Genomic DNA, 8,739 nt, shown 5'->3' on the forward strand with positions numbered 1-8,739 from the left:
AATCTACCATCTAATTGTTCTCAAATTTCACCAACACCAATATGTCACCATACTTTACAATCCCAATGATTAAGATTCGAATATGAATTTCACTAAGTCCAGTGGTCTCGGGACCATCTATTTAGTTTGATCGGGTTTGACCAACTTTAACTAAACTTTGACCGAACATTTTTATAAATCCAACTGTTTGATTGTGACTATAATTTACTAGAATTAACTTTTCATTACACTCTTCAAGTCCAACGGTTAGATTTCAAATCTAAGTATGGCGTGAGATGGATATGTATTGTGTATTTGTATGGCTATGTTCTCTCAATCTGACCATTCAATTGGTCTCAAATTTCACCAATACCAATATGTCACCATACTCTTGAAATACATTGATCAAGATTTGAATATAAATTTCACCAAGTCCAGTGGTCACAGGACCATCTATTAAGTTTAATCGGGTTTAACCAACTTTAACTAAACTTTGACTGCCTCTTTCTCTAAATCCAACCATTTGATTGTGATTATAATTTACTAGAATTAAGCTTTCATTACACTCTTTGAATCCAACGGTTAGATTTCAAATCTAAGGATGGCATGTGATGAACATATGTTGTGTACATTTATGGCTATGATCTCTCAATCTGACCATCCAATTGTTCTCAAATTTCATCAACATCAATATGTCACCATACTCTTCAATCCTAATGATCAAGATTCGAATATGAATTTCACCAAGTCCAGTGGTATCGGGACCATCTATAAAGTTTGACCAAGTTTGACCAACTTTAACCAAACTTTGACCGTGCATTTCTCTAAATCCAACCGTTTGATTGTGACCATAATTTACTAGAATTAACCTTTCATTGCACTCTTCTAATCCAACGGTTAGATTTCAAATCTAAGGATGGCTTGTGATAGACATGTGTTGTGTACCTATATGGCTATAACCTCTCAATCTACCATCTAATTGTTCTCAAATTTCACCAACACCAATATGTCACCATACTCTACAATCCCAATGATTAAGATTCGAATATGAATTTCACTAAGTCCAGTGGTCTCAGGACCATTTATTTAGTTTGACCGGATTTGACCAACTTTAACTAAACTTTGACCACACATTTTTCTAAATCCAACCATTTGATTGTGACCATAATTTACTAGAATTAACCTTTCATTACACTCTTCGAATCCAACGGTTAGATTTCAAATCTAAGTATGGCGCATGATGAATATATGTTGTGTACTTGTATGGTTATGTTCTCTCAATCTAACCATCCAATTGTTCTTAAATTTCATCAACACCAATATGTCACCATACTCTTGAAATACATTGATCAAGATTTGAATATGAATTGGAGCATGATGGTCACATGCCATATGGCCCCATGAGGATTCAGTTATCCTTGTTCTCATAATTTAACCATCCGATTAAAATTATGTTCCCCAAACCTCTAAAATGACCAAAATACCGTCAAAATTTCCAACGGTCTCAGGACCATCTATTAAGTTTGACTAAGTTTGACCAACTTTAACTAAACTTTGACTGCACTTTTCTCTAAATCCAACTGTTTGATTGTGACCATAATTTGCTAAAATTAACCTTTCATTACACTTTTCAAATCCAACGATCAAATTCTAGATCTAATTATGGCGCATGATGGACATGTGTTGCATACTTGTATGGCTCTGTTATCTCAATCTGACCATCCAATTGATCTCAAATTTCACCAACACCAATATGTCACCATCATACTCTTGAAATCCAATGATCAAGATTTGAATATGAATTGGAGCATGATGGTCACATGCCATGTGGTCCTATGAAGATTCAGTTATCCTTGTTCTCATAATTTAACCATCCGATTGAAATTATGTTCCCCAAATTACTTCCTTTAAAGTTATGTTTTCCCTTGAATCACATATTGGAGTGACAGAAGTATTAGTTCAAAGCACTACCTTTAAAATTATATTTTCCATAAAAAATACTAATTTTCAAAAATTCATTTTTGAAGGGAAGATACTAGTAGGTTCTCCCTTGGATCAAACATGAGATTTCCAATTTATCTTGACTTTAACCCTTACTAATTGTGGGGTCTTCAAATGGTTTTCAAACTAAAGTTATTTTTGTTTTTTTCCTCTAAAATCAAAACCATCAATCTAAACACGTCTTATTCTTGATGCATGTAAGATATAATGAGACATATGCCCCCAAGGCTATGTAAGTATATTCTAAATGGATCAAAATACCCCCAAAACAACTAGAATGACCAAAATACTCTCAAAACATCTAAAATGACCCGAATGCCCCCAAACCTCTAAAATAACCAGAATACTCTTGATATCTCTAAAATGACTAAAAATACCCGCGAAATCTCTAAAATAACTAAAAATACCCTTAAACCTCTAAACTGACACCCAAAAAAAAAAAAACTCTCGAAATCTTTAAAATAACTAAAATACCCTGAAACCTTGAAATATCTAAAATGACCAAAATTTACTAAAATGAACAAAATACTCCTTAAACTCTTAAAAGGCCAAAATTTTCATTTTAGAGGTTTCAGTGGCATTTTTGTCACTTTAGAGGTTTTAGGGTATTTTGGATATTTTAGAGGTTTTGAGGTTATTTTAGTAAATTTTTAGGTTTAGGGGTATTCTAGTAGTTTTGTGTGCATTTTGGTCATTCTAGTTGTTTCCAGAGTATTTTGGTCATTTTGGAGGTTTTAGGAGTTTTTTTTACATTCACAGTACATTTTACTCATTTTTGTGATTCCAAGGGTATTTTGGTCATTTTAGTGGTTTTGAGGTATTTAGAAGTTTCAATGTATTTTTGCTTATTTTAGAGGTTTCGGAGGTATTTTGATTATTTTTTATGTTTCAGGAGTATTTTGGTCCTTTTAGAGGTTTAGGGGTATTTTGGTCATTTTAGATTTTTGCAGTTATTTTGGTCATTTTAGAAGTTTCGAGAGTATTTTGGGTCATTTTAGAAATTTTGGTAGTATTTTGGTCATTTTAGTGATTTTGGGTTTTTTTGGTCATTTAAAAAAATTTGGGGGTATTGTGGTCATTTTGAAGGTTTTAGGGGTATTTTAGACATTCGCAGTACATTTTAGTCATTTTGGTTGTTCCAATTTTTTTTTTTTTTTTTTTTCAGTTGAGTAGTTTCGGGGTATTTTAGAGGTTTCTTGGTTTTTTAAATTTTAAGTTATTTTCAAGAGTAAACTAAAATTTATTAGTTTGGACAATTTTGTCAATTTATAAATTATTGTATCTCCACCAAAAATTTTATTAGTAAAATATAAAACTATATTGTGACTAAACAAAATAGTTTGTCACAATATTGTGTTTTAACAAAGGCAACCTAAGTCTCTCACAATAGATGGCCTATTGTGATAGTTCCTCCAAAAAAAAAAATGGCCTATTGTGACAAGTTAATGTCACAAGATATAGGTTTTTTGTCACAATAACTCATGAAATATAAATAAAAATAATAATAATAAAGTAACTGAATTAAAGTCCCATGAGCCATGATCTCCAACTCTTTCTCGGTCAGTACCCAATTACCCATTTATCACTCATTCTCTCTCTCCATCCCTCTCACACACCCACTGAACCTGTAGGCCTACTGCGAACCATCTCTTTAACACCTGCAGAACCTGTAGATCCACTGCCGCTGACCATCTCTTAACCACTTTCCAGGTATTGTCTCTTTCTCTCTTCTCTCATTTGTGTTTTCATTTTTTTTTTCCTTTACTTCTTGTTCGTATTAGTGTTAGTAATGTTTTTGGCTTGCTTTTCAATTTTTTTACAGATTTCATATTAAAGTTTGCTCCAATCAGTGGGACCTTAGGTATGACTTTTTTTTTTTTTTTTTTTTTTTTGTTTTTGTCATTAAATTAATAAATATATAATATAATAAATCAAAGATAGAGTTGGGATTTAGCTACTGTACTACATGCCTTAATTGCTAATGGTTTTTTTTTTTTTTTTTTGGTAATTAATGCTTATGGTACTACGAATATGTGCTTCATTCCAACTTAAGCCTAGACAAGTCACTGAATCCTTCTGCTTATATATTTCATTGACTCTGAAAAAACAATTGCTTATATATTTGACAATTGCACCCAAAAAAAAAAAGAAAAAAAAGTTGTTTGACAAGGTCATTTAAAACGTGTTTGGGTCCTTTAAAATGTGTTTGTATTCATCACTATGTGGAAATTTCAAGAAACTCCAGAACTTGATAACTATTTATAAAAAAAGGCACAATTTTTTTACTAAAGTTTCTGCCTTTGTACTATCTAAAACCCTAATGTAAATGTTGGGGAAAATTTTTTAAATCCCCTTAATGTCTATGTGTGAATTAAAATGAGTGACTATTAAGTAATAGCAATATTATGGAAACAAAAAAAATTCTAGCAAGTACCACATAAACACATCCACCAAAGAATACCAAATTTTACGTGAAATACCCTAGTGTGGAGGGAAAAATCACGGGACAACTCTGAAAAATATTCATTGTGAAACAGAAATTACAACTCTCAAGTTTATGCTAAGCTTGATTCCACAATAAATTGGATATATGACAAATAATCTCAAGGATAAATACAATCTTACCACAAAATCAATAGCCAAATCTTCTTCTGAATACTCCCACTCTCCCTAATTGTAGCACTCAAAAACTACAAGAGAACTCTACCAATTTTTCTTCCTTGTGTGTGTAGCTTGAGCAAAGAAAAATGTCACATTTTTCTTTTTCACTCTCTCATATTCTCTCTCATATTCTTACTGTGTATCTCTATATTTCTTCATTCAGACTGCACCTCAAATGGCTGAATATCTCTATGTGTTTCTTGCTTGCTCTGTGGAACTCACAATACTTCAGCTCTCTCTCTCTCTGTGTTTCTTCTCACACTCTGGCCAAGTGGCCTTTGTTTGCTTCAGCCAAAAACCAACGTGTCCCACCTCAAGTCATGTCTCATTTAATGAAGGCTGACTTTTCTACAAGCTTGCAAGACAAGCTCATTTAGAGGTTTGATAAGGTGTGGGCTGGACCCATGGTGCTATGATGCACCTAACAATAAATATATAGTTTGACTATTGGCAGGAAAAGCATTCCATAGCTGACCTGGGCAGTACTCTTCCAATTGTCTTTGTGTGCACTATTAAGGTAGTAATTGGATACATCCTCTTTTTATATTGATTCCCCTAATTAATTCACACTTACATGAGGATCTAAAATAGTGACATACTAATATTGCAGGGGATTATAAGCTCAAAATTTATACATTATTTTTTTTTATGAAATTTATACATTATAAGAGCTTGGCATTGACATCTGCAACATTTTTCAGCTAAAGCTAAATCTCATTCTTGCTGTTACCTTCATCTTGACTATCTCAATTTGGTATGACCATGTTTCGCTCAAAATTAATTTTATTAAAGAAATCATTTTCATGGTGTAAAACTTTGTTACTACATGTGTATTAATCCTATAAAAGAAGTCATTTTTATGGTGTTACAACTTTGTTCCTAGATGTGTAAAATATAATCGAAAGTCTCAAATAAATTAATTAACTAGAGCATTGTATAGTAACTAGTATATAATTTTATTTTAATTTGTTTGAAATCCATGTATGCTCTGGGGTTGGGATACTCAATAGTTATTATAAGACCTTATGATGCTTGGCATTGGCTTATTTACCTTGACATTTTTTTTTAATAATGGGTATGTCTGAATTGAAAATCTTGTGGTCCAAAAATTCCAAACTTCATCATTCATTTTCACTTCTCATTGCTTAGTCATTTGATCATTTATTATTTTAATTTTTCTTTTAAAAAATATTATATTTTTAACTCACTGTTGGGTTCTTGGAGCTACCATAGAGTTCTCTATCCTTTATTTTGTCCCACTTTTTCATTTGATGCTTGGATTTGTATTCAACTCAAAGCTATTGCTGGTATTCCTATAAAGCGGGCTAGTTTACAAGAAGTAGCAACCTTGTGAAGAAAGTTGGGTTATACTTGGTAAGTAGTTCACTTCTATTACATCTATGAATTATCATTTAGCTTTTTAATAATCTTATTAGTTGTTTTAATTGTTACAACATGAAATATTAATGCACGTAAACTCTCTTGTTGATAATACTTGAATGATGGAAAATTCTCTAGAATAACTTACTAAATTCAATTTTTAGAGAACTTGTTTAACTCATTGACCCACTTCTTCTCAAGTAAAAAAGTGTTTGTTGAAATTATGATAGGAACATAAAAATGGATAAAATAAAGTTGGATCCATGAACAAAATAAAGAAGATAATAGTGATGAGGTATATCAAGAAAGTGAATTTATTAGGGTTAATGTAATAATTCAACAAGAAAATGATGAAGACTCAACTCTGTTACATAGAGATGATGTGACATCAATAAATTTGGGGGCCTTAATAGTTGTTGATGATATATATGTACAACTTGATGAAAGTATGTTCATCAATGATGACTTGTCTAATGAGGAATGAGATACAAACTCCAACCATGAAGAAGAAGTATATAGTGATGATGATGTTTTAAGCTCAAATCAGGAAAAAGATTTATCTAGCAATGATGAATCTATTGGAGATCTTTGGGATGCAGATTAAGTTGAGTTTTGATGCAAGTTAAGTTTTGTTAAATACATAAAGATTTCATATCTTCTCAGCTATGGTATTTTTGAAAAATAAAAATGTTAAAGTTTTATTTGGATATTAAAACTATTTTGTATGCATTTTTGTCATTCACTTTAGTTGACCTTTACATTTGTTTATTCTTTTTATTTCAGGTTAAAATGTCGCATGCCTTGGGCTATTGGTGATTTTGAGGGGAGATACATTTCATTGCAAGCTTGGTTGTATATCTTCTTGAAGAATTTGTTATTATTTGATTTGTATTTGAGATGGTAGATTTGAATTTAAATTATGTATATGATATTGAACTTGGGTATTGTTTTTCCTTATTAGTAGTTATTGATTGAGCCATTGTTAAGCTTACATGAGTATTTGTGATTGAAGATTTGTGATGTGTGGGATTGTGGTTTATGATTTTTTATTATTTCTCATTAGGTATCTATGTAAATTTCAGAATGTAAATTTTAAAGAAAAAAAAATGTAAAATATTATTAGCGACGACATTGTCGTCACTAATATTTTATCATATCATTAGTGATGACAAACAATATCATCGCTAATATGAAATTTTTAGTGGTGACATGTTTGTGGTCACTTATATATCGTTATCTGTGACGACAACAAGCGTCGTCGCTAGTAAAGATATATCAATGACCACAAACATGTCGTCATTAATAATAATCTATTAGCGACAACAAAAAAATTTGTCACTACTAATGAGATAGTAGCGACAACATTTCGTCTTGGGGTCTCGAGTTATTTATGACGACAACTGTCACTATTAGCGACAACTTTGTTGTCATTAATAATATTGTATTTGCGACGACATTAATATCGTCGCTAAAAAACTTTTTTGTAACCAAATTCGTTTAACGAAAGTTAGCGACGACATTTTTCGTCGCCAATATAATTAGCGACAATATTTAAAGCATTAGCGACGACTATATGCTGTCGCTAAAGACCAAATTTCTTGTAGAATAGGCAGAGTAGAATCATCTTCCTTCTAAATTTTTGGTAGAATCAAGACGGTGAAGTCTAATTATAAACTATGGATATACATTGATTGAAGTTTTTGTTTTTCCTTAATCACGAAGTAGAGTGAAAGATATTTAAAAGAATTTGAACGTAGGTTTTTTTTTTAAGCCGTGTGATTGCAAAGGGAAGAAATTAGTACAACTTATTTGGGTAAAGCAAAAGGTGTGGTCTTTTGATCTGGTTTTGAAGGTTTTTCTTTTATCTTTTCTGGGTTCTGGTTTTACTTTCCTTCGTTTTCTGGGCAACCAAACAGAAATAGAAAATAGTAGAGAAAGTGACCTATTGGGAGGTGACGTCGATGGCGCAAGGCTTGAGGAGGAGATGGAGGTGGGGGGGGGGGGGGGGTAGGATTGGAGAACCACGCAATCGTCTCCGTACACTGCTTGCACCGCTTCTACTTCTACCGCAACTTCCTCTTCTTTGATGACGCTGCTTGCCATTGTTCTTTGTGAGAGGGGGAGAGAATTTTTTTAAGTTTCAATTATTACTTTTTACACGTGTTTAAGCGAAACACTGTAACTTTTGGAATTTTAATGGTAAACATGGCAAGTTTTTACGGGGTTTTAACTAGTTATTTTAACCGGTTATTTATTTTTTATTTTTGTTTTATATATTGGCAAGCCATCAAACGGGGTTAGGATTGTGAAAGAATATAACTTATTGCTTTTTAATTGTGAACGTGGCAGAATTTTAAATAGACATTCTTCTTACATGGCAACACCTCTTTAATTGCAGGAAAATGCTTCTACTTTTTTATATATAGTATTAGATTAGATATGTAGAGAGAAAGAGATGATGCAAAAATAATATATAAACGAATAATATATGTGTATGCTTCAATCATGGTATCATTTTCTAACCTATTTGGAAAATCATTTCATTTATTAAAAAAACTATTCAAATTTGGGAAGAAAACTATACGGATAGGATAAAGGAAAGAAACCTTTTTAAATTTGATATTAACACTTTTTTTCTAGTAGGGGGACAAGGAGGCGTATGACAACAATCTCAAACAGGAACAGCCCAGGAGGCAGGGAGGGCAGTGGCATCAGATC

The 8,739-nt window shown here is 32.0% G+C and overlaps 1 long non-coding RNA gene across 1 annotated transcript; it reads left to right on the forward strand.

Moving 5' to 3' along the window:
• The first annotated feature begins 5,515 nt into the window (after positions 1-5,515).
• Positions 5,516-7,007, forward strand: LOC126724353 (uncharacterized). Its single transcript, XR_007654942.1, has 2 exons — positions 5,516-6,015; positions 6,805-7,007. It is a non-coding gene; the product is annotated as an uncharacterized LOC126724353 (long non-coding RNA).
• Positions 7,008-8,739: the final 1,732 nt, after the last annotated feature.

This window comes from Quercus robur, chromosome 4, assembly GCF_932294415.1.
Source record: "Quercus robur chromosome 4, dhQueRobu3.1, whole genome shotgun sequence".
Lineage (NCBI taxonomy): Eukaryota > Viridiplantae > Streptophyta > Magnoliopsida > Fagales > Fagaceae > Quercus > Quercus robur.